General features: G+C 30.2%; 1 long non-coding RNA gene and 1 pseudogene across 1 annotated transcript; one reads left to right on the top strand and one right to left on the bottom strand.

Moving 5' to 3' along the window:
• Positions 1–4,749: 4,749 nt before the first annotated feature.
• On the bottom strand, positions 4,750–6,506 carry LOC106359040 (annotated as a pseudogene).
• A 17-nt stretch (positions 6,507–6,523) lies between these two features.
• On the top strand, positions 6,524–8,944 carry LOC106441394. Its single transcript, XR_007317845.1, has 4 exons — positions 6,524–7,179; positions 7,816–7,870; positions 7,952–8,051; positions 8,208–8,944. It is a non-coding gene; the product is annotated as an uncharacterized LOC106441394 (long non-coding RNA).
• The last annotated feature ends 7,844 nt before the right edge of the window (positions 8,945–16,788 follow it).

The following is a 16,788-nucleotide window of genomic DNA, read 5'->3' as shown; positions in this document are numbered from 1 at the left end:
CAAAAGCAAATGCAACATTAAGCAATAAGCATTAAGAGATATATTATACAGACCAATACAACAACAAACAACAACTGATCAAAGCAAAGAGAGATAGACAAGGAAGCAACTATGTAATATATTATAAAGACGAATACAACCCGAGGTACACAGTACAACAACACGAGACAAAGCAAAAGCAAATGCAACATTAAGCAATAAGCATTAAGAGATATATTATACAGACCAATACAACAACAAACAACAACTGATCAAAGCAAAGAGAGATACACAAGGAAGCAACTATGTAATATATTATAAAGACGAATACAACCCGAGATACACAATACAACAACACGAGACAAAGCAAAAGCAAATACAACATTAAGCAATAAGCATTAAGAGATATATTATACAGACCAATACAACAACAAACTAACTTGATCCAGACTCGAGAAACCATACTACAGACCCGACATTAAGCATATAGAGAAACCAAACTAACTTGATCCAGACTCGAAATTAATCATGAAATAGAAACCAAACTAACATATGACTTATTTAACCTGAAACAAAATCAGAGTAAGGGAAAAAGGGATAAAAGACTAACCAATGTAGCTACTATGTTCTTCCTCTCTCCATGGAGTTCCTACAAAACCGATAAGCTCAATAAACTTATTTGATCAAGGAGATACTGAATCAGAGACACAGAAAGATACATACCTCTCTTTCTCTCGCGGCTCTTTCAATAACAAAGAGGTTTGGAATCTGGACAACAACAGACGAATATTAAGATCGAACCAACCGATGTAATAAGAGAGACAAAGAGAGGAGATTAATAACAGAGTCACATCTCATCATCAAAACAAAATTTTCGATTCTAATCGAAGGAATTGAATTCACAGAAACAACAAAATAAAATAATCTGAACCTTCACGGTGATGGAATGGACGGAACTGGAGGAGAACATCGACGAGTAAAGAGAAGCACCAAACATCATCTCCGTTGGAGATTTCAACAGAATCTACGATGACGAGAGAGACCAATCGACGACGACAAGAGAGACCAACCGACGAAGCAACGACGAAGCAACAGATCAAACTTCATCTCCGTTGGAGATTTCGAAAGAATCAAAATCGATTCGTCGACGAAGGAACTTCGAGAATGTCGAAGAAGAGAGAGAGAGACCGAGAAAGAAGAGACAATTTTCTTTCCCTTCGTGTGAAAGCAACGAGCCAGTAAGCCGCCACCACGTATGGGGTTTCTATTAACTCTAAACCCTCTAAATTAAGCACCGGTTCTCTATTGTCAAAGCATTTTTGATTTAATTTTTTGGCTTTTTTCCCTAAGAGCCTCTCCCTGAACCTAGCGATGGAGCTGGTCTAAGCATCTAGACACTATTTTTTTTTTATAAAGACGTTTTTTTTTTTGAGCAAACACATACTTATATTAAGGAATTGGGCTCAAGCCCAAGAAGAAGTCACGTTACAAAGTGCAGATTTTGCCACTAGATCCGCAGGCCCATTAAGGGTTCTTGGAACAAACAAAAAATAAACGAAATTGAAAGAGGATGATAGGGTTTTCACGTCCGAGAGAATTCCATAGAGATCCTTCGGCTTTGATGTCGAAACGATGGCTTTGATTAGCCGAAGGGAGTCTGAACGAAGCCAGATTTTGTTGTAGCCAAAGTGAATGGCGTGTGAGAGAGCAGCACCTACCGCAAGAGCTTCTGCTTGGAGGGCCGACTGGATGCATATGTTGCGCTCGGGAGTCCCATGTTGTGAAGATCCACCCAAGCCCTGTCGGAGTTACATAGGATCACATCGGGAGGAATTGAAGTCATCGGAGGTTGGAGTGTAGAGGTGGGGATGACTTGGAGTGTATGAAGATCCCACTGGATCCTAGTCCACTCTTGTGCATTTGAGAGAGCTCTGGAGATCACTTCCATCAGGGAGGATGATCGCGATTCGAAGATTCGTTGGTTCCGGGAGGTCCAAATTGTCCAAGTGATCCAGATTAAGATGTCTCTCATTATTCCGGACGGCGGTAGACAGATCCAGCGAGATGAAGATTCCAGCGCAGTAAGGAAAGTTGGGCATACTGCAGAGTCGAAGCGTGATTGTATCGGAGCAAGATCCCAGATCTGAGTAGCAAAGGGGCAGTGGAGGAATAGGTGATCTACTGTTTCCGCTAGTGATGTGCAGTACTGGCTTCATGGAGGATCTTCCATATCAATAGTTTCTATTTTGGCGGGTATTTGACGTTCCATATCACCTTATTCCAGTTTAGAGATGTTGTAGCTAGCGGTAAGGTTGGTTTGTGTGTGTTGCTCTCGGACGCAGCATCGTATCCTGACCTTGCTGAGTACGCTCCTGATACTGCTGGATACCACACATATGAGTCTGGTGCTCCTGTCTCGTTTGGTCTAATAGCCATGATCTCATTTACAAGATCTGGGAGCAGTTCTTTGATCTTCATGATGTTCCATACACCAGAACCTCTTAACATCATGTCAGAAAACCTTTTATAAAGACTGTTATCAAAAACCACTAGAAAGAAAAAGTACACAAAAGCCCATTCCAGATTTTTTGTCTTCAGCCCAATAAAGTAATTCAGATTACAAAAAGAAAATAGCAGTCTAATCCAGTTTTAGGAATTAGACTTGCTACCTCTGTATTGCCCCTTTGGGCCAACTTATTTAAGTTTATTTTAACGCTCGATAATTATGCCATTACAATCATGAGAAATATTACAGAAGATTTTACAGCCGACAATTCTATCTGTCATATGAGGATTCACGCCTGACTGCATCACCTGAACCGTCCTATGGGATCCACGCTTGACAGTACTCCCTGCGCTATGCTGCAGATCTCTTGTAAGCCTTTTCTCCCTTAATTCGCATAATTCTGCCATTTTCGAGAATTGAAACCTAGACCTTCTGGTGTAGAAACATTAATGACTGCATCACCTGAACCGTCCGTCCTATGGGATCCACGCTTCTGGCCTGACTGCATCACCTGAACCGTCCTATGGGATCCATGCTTGACAGTACTCCTTGCGCTATGCTGCAGATCTCTTGTAAGCCTTTTCTTCCTTAATTTGCATAATTCTGCCTTTTTCGACAATTGAAGCCCAAACCTTCTGGCGTAGAAACATTAATGAACTTTTCGTCAAATCACTTGACCAAGGGAGCTTGCACAACTTATTTAAGTTTATGAGTTTATGTAAGTTATTGTTGCGCAAAAAAAAAGGAATTTGACTTGCTCCATTTGAAACTCAAGAACAAGGACTCCAATGAGAGTCCAGAAAACTAAACTTGGTGTGATTTTATTTAGAATTAGATTACAAAACAACATTTCACCAAATTTGATATTTTGTGAATAGTATTATACCAAATTTAGTGCAATACGAACACTGTCTCACGAAATTTGATGTAATAAAAATTTGGTGTTCAGTTCATCACACCGAACATTAGAAGTGTATATTTTATTATGTTTCATTAAATAATATATCCAAATTACTATTATTAATTAGTTTAAATTTATACCAAAAATAAATAAATCATATTGTTTTATATTTATATTTTGTGTATTATTATTAATTACATTAAAAATTAAGATAATATATTTTATTTTAAATTTAGTAATTTAGCTAAATAAGTATTATTAATAAAATCAAAATGTTATTAAAAATAAATTTATCATTTTACTCTATAATTTTTCATATTTAATGGTCTTCATGTGTAATTATAAATGCTATTTTACATTAATTAATATATAAATTAGCTAAAAAAAAAAAAAAATTTAAGTACATATTGAAAACATAAAATTATAAAATCTTAAGAAGTGAACCTAAAATATAAATGTGATAAATAATAATTAGTTAATTACAAAAACTTAAAGTTTCAAAAATAAAATAGCAAATAATATTAGTTTTGGTATTAAATTTGGTATTGTGGTTGGAGATGGAAAATATAATTTAACACCAAAATACCAATTTTGTGTTATTTCAACATCAAATTTGGTTTTATGGTTGGAGTTTTTAAAGGGTGTTTTATTAAAAACAATAAATTTTTAAAAATACCCAAAATTTGCTAAATTTTTAAAAATACATAAAATTTGCTAAATATTCAAAACTTGTGCCTGATATCATTAGAGCTTGGCAAATACCCTAGAGTCTGCCAAACGTCCAATGGCTATTAATAGATTAAATCTAAGTTTGTCATCATAAATCTGAATTACAACGATATCGTCATAAATTATTAGATTATTTATTTTAATAAAAAATATTAAATGATTCATGCAATTATTGTGCATGAGGAATGATTATCTTCTAAATAATGATGGGCCAACTACCCTCATTGTGGTCGATGATTAGTTTATTAATTCAAAGATTTTATTTTCTAACTTTACTAATTCAAAGATTACATATTATGACACCTCAATATAATAATCTCCATTTGAGATGCACGATTAACTTTTCTTTTAACTTGGAACTAGGGTGCGCGGGGACGTTGACAAACGGTTCAAAGAGCGTCTCAGATCTTTAGAGAAAAACGGTACCTTATACGTCAAGAAAAAATATTTGCATGAAAAGATGACATGCAAGTCTCTGCCCTATTATAAATTTCAAGTAAATTATTGAGTATTTCCCTGATTTTCAATGTGGGTGAGTAATTAAAAATTTATGACTGTTTATATTTGATTTTAAATTCATATTAATTTCAAGTCTAGTTTTAAAATTTGTATTTTTACAAAAATGTATGTAAAGAGACCGAACACGTATATTTCAATTATGCATATAACTTGGGTTCTGGTTATGTATGTATATGTCCTGCTGTGCATTTTCTTATCCAGCGTACTCAATATTTCCATAATTCATTGACAAGAATTTTGTATAGAGAATCTCATTCCATGTGTCAGGCACGCCTGGTAAGCACCAGTGGCTGCAGTCTTGAGGAGCATCAACAGGGGTACCCCCTCTCGGAACCGAGAAGGATGACCATCTTTCCTGAACTTTGTGTCTCTGTCAGATATGTAATGTTGATAAACTTAACCTTACTGTGTTGATATCCATATCTTCAATTACTTCATAGATATATCTATTGTGAGCTGCATCAGGTTCCATTGTCCTCTTATCAGTCTCAGGACCAGTCTCTGCATCACACAGACCTCCAGATTCCATGTCCCATTTCTGTAGTGCATTTCTGAGGAAGACATAAGTCTTGTCAAGATCAAGTTTCTCCAAAACCCATGACTTCCATGTCTTCAAAGACTTCCCAAACGCCTCTGTTGCTCCCATAACTTATTAAAATCGTGTTTCCAAGTGGACCGGTGTTTCACAGATCCAAGCGGTTGGGTGGAGTAACGGCTAATTTGACCAATGGTCTTAGCAAGTCCATTATAGTTGCAAACGACGGATTATTCCACGGCTCACTGACAATCAAATATGAATGATTCAAGGTAGAAATCACAAATGAAGTTTCAGAAAAAGAAAAAAAAAATTGTAACGTACTTTGTCCAACAACCCTCAATTATTGCTGCAACTTGAGGGTTCAGGTTCCATGGGATCTCAAGCCGTTTATTCTTGAAACCACCCGAAGCTACAACCTGTGGACCAGTTTTTATTTGAATGACCAATATAGCGTGTTATGAAACATCGTTGCTGATGAAAACATGTGATGAACAACTTTCTAGTGTAAAATAACTTTTTGGAGTGGAGAGTACCTGAGCCAGGTTCAAAGTACCCCCATGGTTTCTGCAATGTAGCAAGCTCCCACAAGATGACCCCAAAACTGTACACGGCTGACTTCTCATTGGATGCTCATCCCGCATGACCTCTGGTGACATCCACTCGGGCTGATAAATCAAAAAGCAAATCAATTTTGTTATCTCCTACTGAACAAATAGTTAATAGGGCCCAAAACTGAGTTAACTTGTTCATCTTATATTTAGCTTCAAACTAACTGAACTTACATTTCCAGCCGCCGACTTTGATGAAAGAAACGTCCTGTCCTTTAACCGACAGACCAAGATCACAAACCTGAAATTTTAAGACCAATCAAAAATTAAAAGAAATAATGTTTTGCAAGAGATATGCTTTTCAGACAATAGATGGGGGCCAAGGCTTTCATGGGTTACAGCAGACTAATTTATTTTTGCAATGTCTATAAAATGATTTAACATAAAAAATACACTGAACAAAATAGTTTTGTAATTCAGATTCAAACCTTGACGGTGTATTTTTTGTCGACCAACAAATTAGGAGATTTCAGATCTCTATGTACAATCAGAGGATTGTGATTATGAAGATAATTCATTCCTTTAGCCTGCAACAGAGTTACAGAGAAATGGCAAAACAACTCGATGAGAAACACACACAAGATCACAAAGTAATCAACTCAATTTAAAACCCGTTCAGGAGTGGTAAAGGAAAGAGGTCAAACATACCACATCATATGCCATACTCAAGCGGCGTCTCTCGTCCAGTTGCTCCCTTGGTCCACTTTTATGAAAAAGTCTGAATAAACTACATCTGTTTAAAAGATACGATTGCACTTCATTAGCAATAGAATAGGCTAAAGGGCTGTTCGTTTGGTTGCCGCAGGTACCGGCGGCAGCGGCAGCGTCAACATTCGGCGTCAACTCTTGTTCGTTTCGTTGACGCAGCGTCCGGACGCCGCGTCCTGCGGCTGACGCCGATAAAACCTGCGGTCGCGACATAAAACCTGCGGCCAATAAGGTAATTTACTATTTTACCCTTACTATGTTTTAGTATTTACACAAAACCTAAACCTAAATTTGACGCAGTCGGGGAAAGTTTGACGCAGCTCCATCTCTATCTCTCTCTCTCGATCTCCATTTCTAGAACCAGTGAAGATCTCGAGAGCTCTCTCCATCTCGTGCTCTCTCCATCTCAAGCTCTCTCTCCATCTCGAGCTCCCTCCATCTCAAGCTCTCTCTCCATCTCGAGCTCTCTCCATCTCGGGCTCTCTCCCCGTCACGAGCTGTCTCCATCTCAGGCTCTCTGGCTCTCTCTCCGTCACGATCTGTCTCCATCTCGGGCTGTCTCTCTTCTCCGAAGAAAACCCATCTCCGATCTCATTTTGAAGCTCTCTTACCCATCTCCGATCTCATCTCGAAGCTCTCTTCTCCGAGCTCATCTCATCTCCAAGCTCTCTCTTCTCCTTTTCTCGTTGAGGTACGTTTGATGCTAGTCAAATAGAGTTTCAACATTCTGATTATTTGAATCTCTGATGATTGTTTGATGCTCCATACTGAGTCTTTGTGTGATATATCTTTGGTTTCATTGTGAAAGACGCCTAGCTGTAACTCCCTTTCTTTACCTTCATGGTTCCATTGCTGGTCTGTTCTTTTAAAATGAACGATGGGTTGTCTTCTGAGTGTAGCTTTTGGGGTTTCTAAATTTAAAGTGCAGGCTACAAAAACATCCTATTGTAGTTAGTACGTATTGGTTTACGAGTCTGCACTCATGGGGAAGTTTAAAGGGTTGCTTCTTGGTATTAAATTGTTTTAAGAAGTTAACATATGCCGAGTCAAGTAGAAGTTAAATTGTTTCTGTTTCCTGGAACATTGTTGGAACGTTGTTTGGTCTTATTTGGAGAAAGTAGACGGCTTGACTTGATTTTTCATTTTTTTTAATAATTTGTGTGTGTGGGAACACTCAACGTATGCTTCAAACTGTGGATTGTGAATGATTTTTATTTATGCTTTTCTTCCATATTTGTTTAAAATTTATAAAGTATTTATTGATCATAAGATCTTATGTGTTTTGATTCATTGATCATAAGCTCCATTTCTCTGCATCTTTTTGCAGGCTCTCTCATCTCAGGCTCCATTGATCTCAGGCTTGCTCAGACCTAGTGGAAAAGGTGACTAACAAGTGAAAATATATTTTACTACTTGTTCCAAAACGTGAACACATTGCTTATTCTCTTTTTTTTTTTTTTCAGACTCAGATCTTCTCAAGCTCATTCTCTCAAGCTCAGACCCTCTCAAACTCACTTTCTACCGCTGTTCCTCTCACTTTTTAAGATGTCGACGTCAAAAGATGTAAGTTTCTCTCACACTAGCTAGTCTTAATGCTTGTATGGAACTGTCTTTAGGTTGTATGGAACTGTCTTTAGACTGTATGGAACTGTCTTTAGGTCTTTTAAACCTCAAAGAGTCGTTTAAATATTGTTTCTTATTGGTCTTGGTCGGTGACAGCGACGATGGCGCTACACAACTTCATACGTGATTCACATCGGGAAGATCATGATTTTGTATAGTGGCAAAATGGTGATGATGGAGAAGGAGAAGCTGATAGTGACGGTGATGAAGAAGAAGGTGATGATGATGATGATGATGAAGATGATGGTGGTGGTGGAGGTGGTGGTGGTGGTGGTGGTGGACATATTGTATATGAGCCGACAGGTGATAGAGCGATGGAAGATTTGCGTGATAACATCACAAATGAATATGGTAGAGGTCGTTTACCGTATTAAATGTTTTAGTTGATGATTTAATTTTTTTTGCTTATAACTTTGATTGTCATTTAAATGTGATATTTATTTAAGACTTGATGTAATATTTAGTTTTGTTTATGATAAATATTTTGAATTATTATTTTGTTTCTAATTAAGCTTATGATGTATGAAAAAAAATTGTTACATTTGTATAATTTACATTTGTATAATTGACCAAAAAATTAGCCGCTGCGTCTGTCAAATGAACAACCCAAAAATCTGCTTCATCAACTTCCTGCGTTTTCTAAACGAACAATAATCTGCGGCAGCGTCAGCGGCAGCTTCTGCGTCAGCGTCTGCGAAACGAACAACAACTGTTTTCATTGACGCTGCCGCCGCCGCCGACGCAGACGCTGCCGCTGACGCAGACGCTGCCGCTGACGCCGAAACATGCGGCAACCAAACGAACAGGGCTTAAAACTCTAACGCTGACACAAACCTTCAGAATCCATGTAAATAGTACCTTGTACGAATCACGACAACGTCAACTGCTCAACTTTCACTCCAATGACGCTCCTCATAACAGGTTCACAAACCGCAGATCATCAAAGGCTGAGTGATAGCTGATTGGGCAAGAACAACATCAGAGGAAGAAGTGTCTGGCTTTTGGCAAGTAGATGAAACAATAGACAGTGTCGGTGAAACAATAGACAGTGTCGGTGTAGGTGGATTGGACTCGCAAACCTCTTTTATTTATAGGGTTTGAGTTGTACTTTAGGTTTTAAATCGAAAATAAAGCTCGGAGTGTAAGGATTGCAAAGAAAGGGAGACGGAGAGTTCGTGGGAGTAAATGACTTTAATGAATACAACAGATTCATTGAGCATTTGAAGATCAAAACGTTGAAAGAGGGTAAGCAAGAGATGGAGATGAAGAGACAGTCGAGGTAAAAGGTGAAAGGGAATTAAGGTCTATTTTTTTTTTCTCAAACAATACACAGTGAAGTTCAATAGTCCACGGAAGAGACGACTCATGACCTAAACTTAAACGCGGAGTTTTGTTATCATTGGGCTAAAGGCTTTAGAATGGACTTCTAAATATAAATTATAAATTCACACTAGCCCACACATACCAAATCAAAACACATTAATAACGTCGTTGTTAGATGTATTAACAGGTAGGACCCACAAACTTTAAAAACTTGTCTACGTGGACACCTCCGGGAGCCAGGAAATTCTTCTATTATAGTAACTAGGGTCGGTCCGCCCTACGGGCGAGATATACTTTACTTATAATCAAGATTATTATCGTTTATATGATTTGTGGTTTGTGTTTTACGTTTACATTTTCAAGAAATGTATATGAGATATAATATATTTTCTTAATTGAAAATTAACAAAAATACTAATTTTTACTATTAGCATAATTTTACTGTCTCTCTCTCTCTATTCACGTTACGGACGTGTTAGGAACCAAAAATACATAAATATATCAGTTTAAAGAGTATTTCACAATGTTTAGCTTATTTAAAATTTAAGGTGATATTAACTTTTATTGTATATGTTTTGTTATTCTTTTTATAGATCATGACCATCTTAATATTAAAATGTTCATGAATACATAATAGTTTTAAATATTTTCTTTGTTTAATCTACTGTAATTATGATAATTTTGATATTAAGTAAAATAATTTTTAATACAAAAATCTTAGATTATATTTTCTCTTATGAATATTTTTAAAATTTATGTCTTTGATATTATATTATTAATTATGTGCTAAAATATTATTTTAGGTTGATGTCAAATGAAACATTATTTTCATATATATATATATATTTGAAACTATTTCTTTTCATATCGTTGTTTAGTTGTTTTTATCCGAAATAGGAGGTGCGGTTGGACAAATTTTCTTTCAAATGTGTCAACGCTGTGATTGTTTTTTTTATTAGGATAGCAGGTGTTATTTGCCGAGAAGAGAGTATATATGTTATGGAAAGTGAGTGTTCTAAATAAGGCATAAGTTAGTGTTTGGACAAAACTACAACGCTTCACTTTCATGTAAGAACATGTTTAGTATTCCACACTCAGCTCATTCGTCCACCGTCCTCATTTTATTGTGATATATGCAGACTCAAACTTAGAAGTATAATAAGAAAAATGCATTCTATGTATATATCAAAACTTAGCCAATTTTGAAGACACATAAGCAACCAAGTTAAATAGAATTCACAGTCCATTAGTTGGTATGGAAAAAATGTAATTGAAATATACTCACAAATCACAATCATTCATACTCACATAGAATTCTATATCCATAAGTGTCTGCACTAACTGTTGTATCCTTGAGATCAGGACCAACAACCTTTTAGGGAGCCACATTAATGAAAAATCAACACCAAGATGTTGGAAATTATTATGAGCTAAAGATAAATAGATTTAAAAAAAAAAGGTTCACTGAAAAAAGTTATCTCTCCTCTTCTATCGTCTTCCTCTTTTCTCTTCTTCCCTGTTTATTCTGTTTCTCATCTCATTTTTTTTTGTTTCTTATCACTTTTCTGTCACAATCTTTTAAGTACAACAATGGGCTTAACAAATTTTTTTTCATCACCTTTTTGTATTGTTTATTAAGAGAAATGAACGGATGATTTTGTTGAAAGAAAACCTTGATATTTATAATGGAGAATTAATACATAGAAATGAATGAAGGGATTCATTGAATGTAAGATTGTGTGAGAAGTAGAGAGTAGGTATTAATGTGAATGTTAATGAAGATGCATGAACCAAGTTAATTTCAGTAACGGCGCCAGATTAAAGAAGTCTATTCAGCTTCCGACTGACATTGATCGAAATCGTTCGTCACCGGTGAAACCGTTGGATTTCTATCGACAGTTGACTGAACGGGAATTGTTGCTCGACGGCCACTTTCCCTAAGTTTCGTATACAATTTTTTATAGAGAAGTTGTATTTGGACCCTAGTAAACATAAAACCCATTAAACTCAAGATTTAATGAAACATTGACTTTTGATTGACTGTAACACGTGTTGTCACCACAAACTCCGAATTAGTGACATGAAATCTGATGTGGATAGCCTAGGAGTGAAAGAAAGTCTTCTTTATATATATAGATAGATATAGACTAGGAGTTAATCCGCGCTACGCGCGGAGCTATTTTGATTTTCAAATGTTTACTATATAGTTTTTTTTTTACATTGTATTACGAAGAACAACAAAATTCTGAATTGTATGTTTGTGTGAATATATATTTCCTTAGGAAAAAACTGAAAACTATACATTTTTCATATAGATGTTTAATATAGTTTTTCATTTCTTATATTGTATATTTACTTATTATTTAGTTTTTCTTATATAGTAGGACATCTCTCTCAATTTTTTTTTTAAAGTTTTTGTCACAAAAATAACATTGAATAAGTAAAATGACCAAAATAACCACTTTTTATTTTGAAAATTTTAATTTAAATTTTGAAAATTTTAATTTTAGTTTTTTTTTAAATTTGAAATCCTATCCTTAAAACCCCACCCTTAACTCTAAACCCTAAATCTAGATTAGTTAACCCTACGGTATAAAAATATTTTTACTCTTTAATAAAACTTATTTTTGTCATTTTTCTTATTAAAGCTATTTTGTGACAAAAACTTAAACTGACCATCTTAAAGAATTTCTCTATATTGTATATTTATTTATTCTAATTTTCTTGCTTTTATATCAAATGGTAAAATTACAATAGATATTTAATGTAATATTTCTATGTCTTATATTGTATATTTGCTTATTATTTATTTAACTATACATTTTCCATTTAACTATACATTTTTAAGATAGATGTATAATTTTTTTTATATTGTATATTTACTTACTATTTATCTTTTATTATTTTGTATATTTACTTTTTCTAAATTTCTTACTTTTATATCAATGATAATATTATGATATATATTTAATGTAATATTTTTATTTTTTATATACTATATTTACTAATTATTTATTTTTTCTTATATTTTTACTTATTATAATATGTAACATTTCTATCTCTTATATTGCATATTTACTTATTATTTATTTCTTCATATATTGTATATATATTTACTTATAAAAGTATTTGTAAATAATAAAATGCAAAAAAATACATTTTCAGATAGATGTTTGATGTTAGTTTTTATTTCTTATATTGTATATTTACTTATTATTTATTTTTTCTTATATTGTATATTTACTTTTTTTTTTATGATAGATGCTTAATGTAATATTTTTATTTCTTATACTTAATTATTGTTGTCAAAATAAATATACTTAATTATTATTTAGTTTACTATACATTTTTCAGATTGATTTTTAATTTAGTTTTTTCAGTTATAATATTGTATATTTACTTATTGTGTATTTTTCCTTATATTGTATATTTATTAATTCTAATATTATGATAGATGTTTAATATAATATTTCTATTTGTTAAATTTCATATTTACTTATTATTCATTTTACTAAACATTTTTTTCAGAGAGATGTTTAATTTAGTTTTTTAATTTCTTAATTGTATTTTACCTATTGTTTATTTTTTTTATATTGTATATTTATTTATTTTAATTTTCTTTTTTCTTATACCAAATAATAGTATTATGATAGATGTTTAATGTGATATTTATATTTCTTATATTGTACGTTTCTTTTACATATATTGTATGCTTGTTTTACTTATATTGTATATTTACTTATAAAATATTTGGAAATAATAAAAATGTAAAACTATACATTTTTCAGATAGATGTTTAATGTAATGTTTCTATTTCTTATATTGTATATTTACTTATCTAATTGTTTTTCTTTTATATCAAATTGTAATATTACGATAGATGTTTAAAGTAATATTTCTATTTCTTATATTATATATTTACTTATTATTCATTTGATAATATATTTTTCAGATAGATGTTTAATGTATTTTTTGTATTTCTTATATTGTATATTTACTTATTATTTTTTTATGTTTTATATTTACTTATTGTAATATTATAATAAATGTTTAGTGTAATATTTTTATATTGTATATTCACTTATTATTTATTTAACTATACATTTTCATATATATGTTTAATTTAATTTTTCTATTTTATATATTGTATATTTACTTATTCTAATTTTCTTGCTTTTATATCAAATGATAATATTATGATATATGTTTAATGTAATGTTTCTATTTTTTATATTGTTTATTTACTTATTATTTATTTTCTATTTTTTAAATAATGATGCCTCGTCTCATGGGAGAAGTTTTTGTTCGCTGATGTGAACCCTATATGGAGCCTCAAAATGTCTCTTTTATTAGTATCTATTTCTACTAATGTATATTTACTTATTGTGTATTTTTTCTTATTTTGTATATTTACTTATTCTAATATTATGATAGATGTTTAATATAATATTTCTATTTTTTTAAATTGTATATTTACTTATTCTAATATTATGATAGATGTTTAATATAATATTTCTTATATTGTATGCTTGTTTGACTTATATTTTATATTTACTTATAAAATATCTGGAAATAATAAAAATGTAAAACTATACATTTTTTAGATAGATGTTTAATATAGTTTTTCCGTTTCTTATATTGTATATTTACTTTTTTATACTATATTTACTTATCTAACTGTTTTGCTTTTATATCAAATTGTAATATTACGATAGAAGTTTGATGTAATATTTCTATTACTTATATTGTATATTTACTTATCTAACTTTTTATTGTAATATACTTTTCAGATAGGTGTTTAGTGTATTTTTTGTATTTTTTATATTGTAAATTTACTTATTCTTTATTTTTCTTATGTTTTGTATTTACTTATTGTAATGTTATAATTAATGTTTAATGCAATATTTTTATATTGTATATTTACTTATTCTTTATTTAACTATACATTTTTCAGATATATGTTCAATTTATTTTAATTTAGTTTTTTTGTATTTTTTATATTGTATATTTACTTACTGTTTATCTTTTCTTATTTTGTATATTTTTTTATTCTAAATTTCTTGCTTTTATATCACTGATAATATTCCGATATATATCTAATGTAATATTCTTATATACTATATTTACTTATTATTTATTTTTTCTTATATTTTATATTTATTTATTCTAATATTACGATAAATATTTAATATAATATTTCTATTTCTTATATTGTGTATTTAGTTATTATTTATTCTACTATACATTTTTCATATATATGTTTAATTTAGTTTTTTTATTTCTTAATTGTATATTTACTTATAATTTATTTTCCTTATATTGTATATTTACTTATTAATTTAATGCAATGTTTCTGTTTATTTATTTACATATTATTTATTTTTCCTTATATTGCAAATTTTCTTATTATTTATTCTCTATTTTTTAAATAATAATGTCACGTGTCATTTTTCGGGAGAAGTGTTTTTCGCTGATTTGGACGTTCTATCTTATATTGTGTATTTAGTTATTATTTATTCTACTATACATTTATATATATATGTTTAATTTAGTTTTTTTTTATTTCTTAATTGTATATTTACTTATAATTTATTTTCCTTATATTGTATATTTACTTATTAGTTTAATGCAATGTTTCTGTTTATTTATTTACATATTATTTATTTTTCCTTATATTGTAAATTTACATATTATTTACTTCTATTTTTTAAATAGTAATGTCACGTGTCATCTTTCGGGAGAAGTTTTTTTTGCTGATATGGACGCTCTATGGAGCCTCAAAAGGTCTCTTTTATTAGTATTGATTCTTGCTTTATATCACTGATAATATTACGATATATATCTAATGTAATATTATTATATACTATATTTACTTATTATTTATTTTTTATTATATTTTATATTTATTTATTCTAATATTACGATAAATATTTAATTTAATATTTCTATTTCTTATATTGTGTATTTAGTTATTATTTATTCTACTATACATTTTTCATATATATGTTTAATTTAGTTTTTTTTTTTATTTTTTAATTGTATATTTACTTATAATTTATTTTCCTTATATTGTATATTTACTTATTAGTTTAATGCAATGTTTCTGTTTATTTATTTACATATTATTTATTTTTCCTTATATTGCAAATTTACTTATTATTTATTCTCTATTTTTTAAATAATAATGTCACGTGTCATTTTTCGGAAGAAGTTTTTTTCGCTGATGTGGACGTTCTATGGAGCCTCAAAAGGTCTCTTTTATTAGTATAGATTACTTATCTAACTGTTTTGATTTTATATCAAATTGTAATATTACGATAGATGTTTGATGTAATATTTCTATTACTTATATTGTATATTTACTTATCTAACTTTTTATTGTAATATACTTTTCAGATAGATGTTTAATGTATTTTTTGTATTTTTATATTGTATATTTACTTATTCTTTATTTTTTTTATGTTTTTTATTTACTTATTGTAATATTATAATTAATGTTTAATGCAATATTTTTATATTGTATATTTAATTTTTATTTATTTAACTATACATTTTTCAGATATATGTTTAATTTATTTTAATTTAGTTTTTTCCATTTTTATATTGTATATTTACTTACTGTTTATCTTTTCTTATTTTGTATATTTGTTTATTCTAAATTTTTTGGTTTTATATCACTGATAATATTACGATATATATCTAATGTAATATTCTTATATACTATATTTACTTAGTATTTATTTTTTCTTATATTTTATATTTATTTATTCTAATATTACGATAAATGTTTAATATAATATTTCTATTTCTTATATTGTGTATTTAGTTATTATTTATTCTACTATACATTTTTATATATATGTTTAATTTAGTTTTTTTTATTTCTTAATTGTATATTTACTTATAATTTATTTTCCTTATATTGTATATTTACTTATTAGTTTAATACAATGTTTCTGTTTATTTATTTACATATTATTTATTTTTTCTTATATTGTAAATTTACTTATTATTTATTTTTTATTTTTTAAATAGTAATGCCACGTGTCATCTTTCAGGAGAAGTTTTTTTTGCTGATATGGACGCTCTATGGAGCCTCAAAAGGTCCCTTTTATTAGTAAGGATTCTTGCTTTATATCACTGATAATATTACGATATATATCTAATGTAATATTCTTATATACTATATTTACTTATTATTTATTTTTTTCTTATATTTTATATTTATTTATTCTAATATTACGATAAATATTTAATATAATATTTCTATTTCTTATATTGTGTATTTAGTTATTATTTATTCTACTATACATTTTTCATATATATGTTTAATTTAGTTTTTTTATTTCTTAAT

The sequence above is a fragment of the Brassica napus genome, chromosome C1, assembly GCF_020379485.1.
Source record: "Brassica napus cultivar Da-Ae chromosome C1, Da-Ae, whole genome shotgun sequence".
Classification (NCBI taxonomy): domain Eukaryota; kingdom Viridiplantae; phylum Streptophyta; class Magnoliopsida; order Brassicales; family Brassicaceae; genus Brassica; species Brassica napus.
The sequence above is the reverse complement of the archived record's forward strand: the minus strand, read 5'-3'. Positions and strand labels throughout refer to the sequence as shown.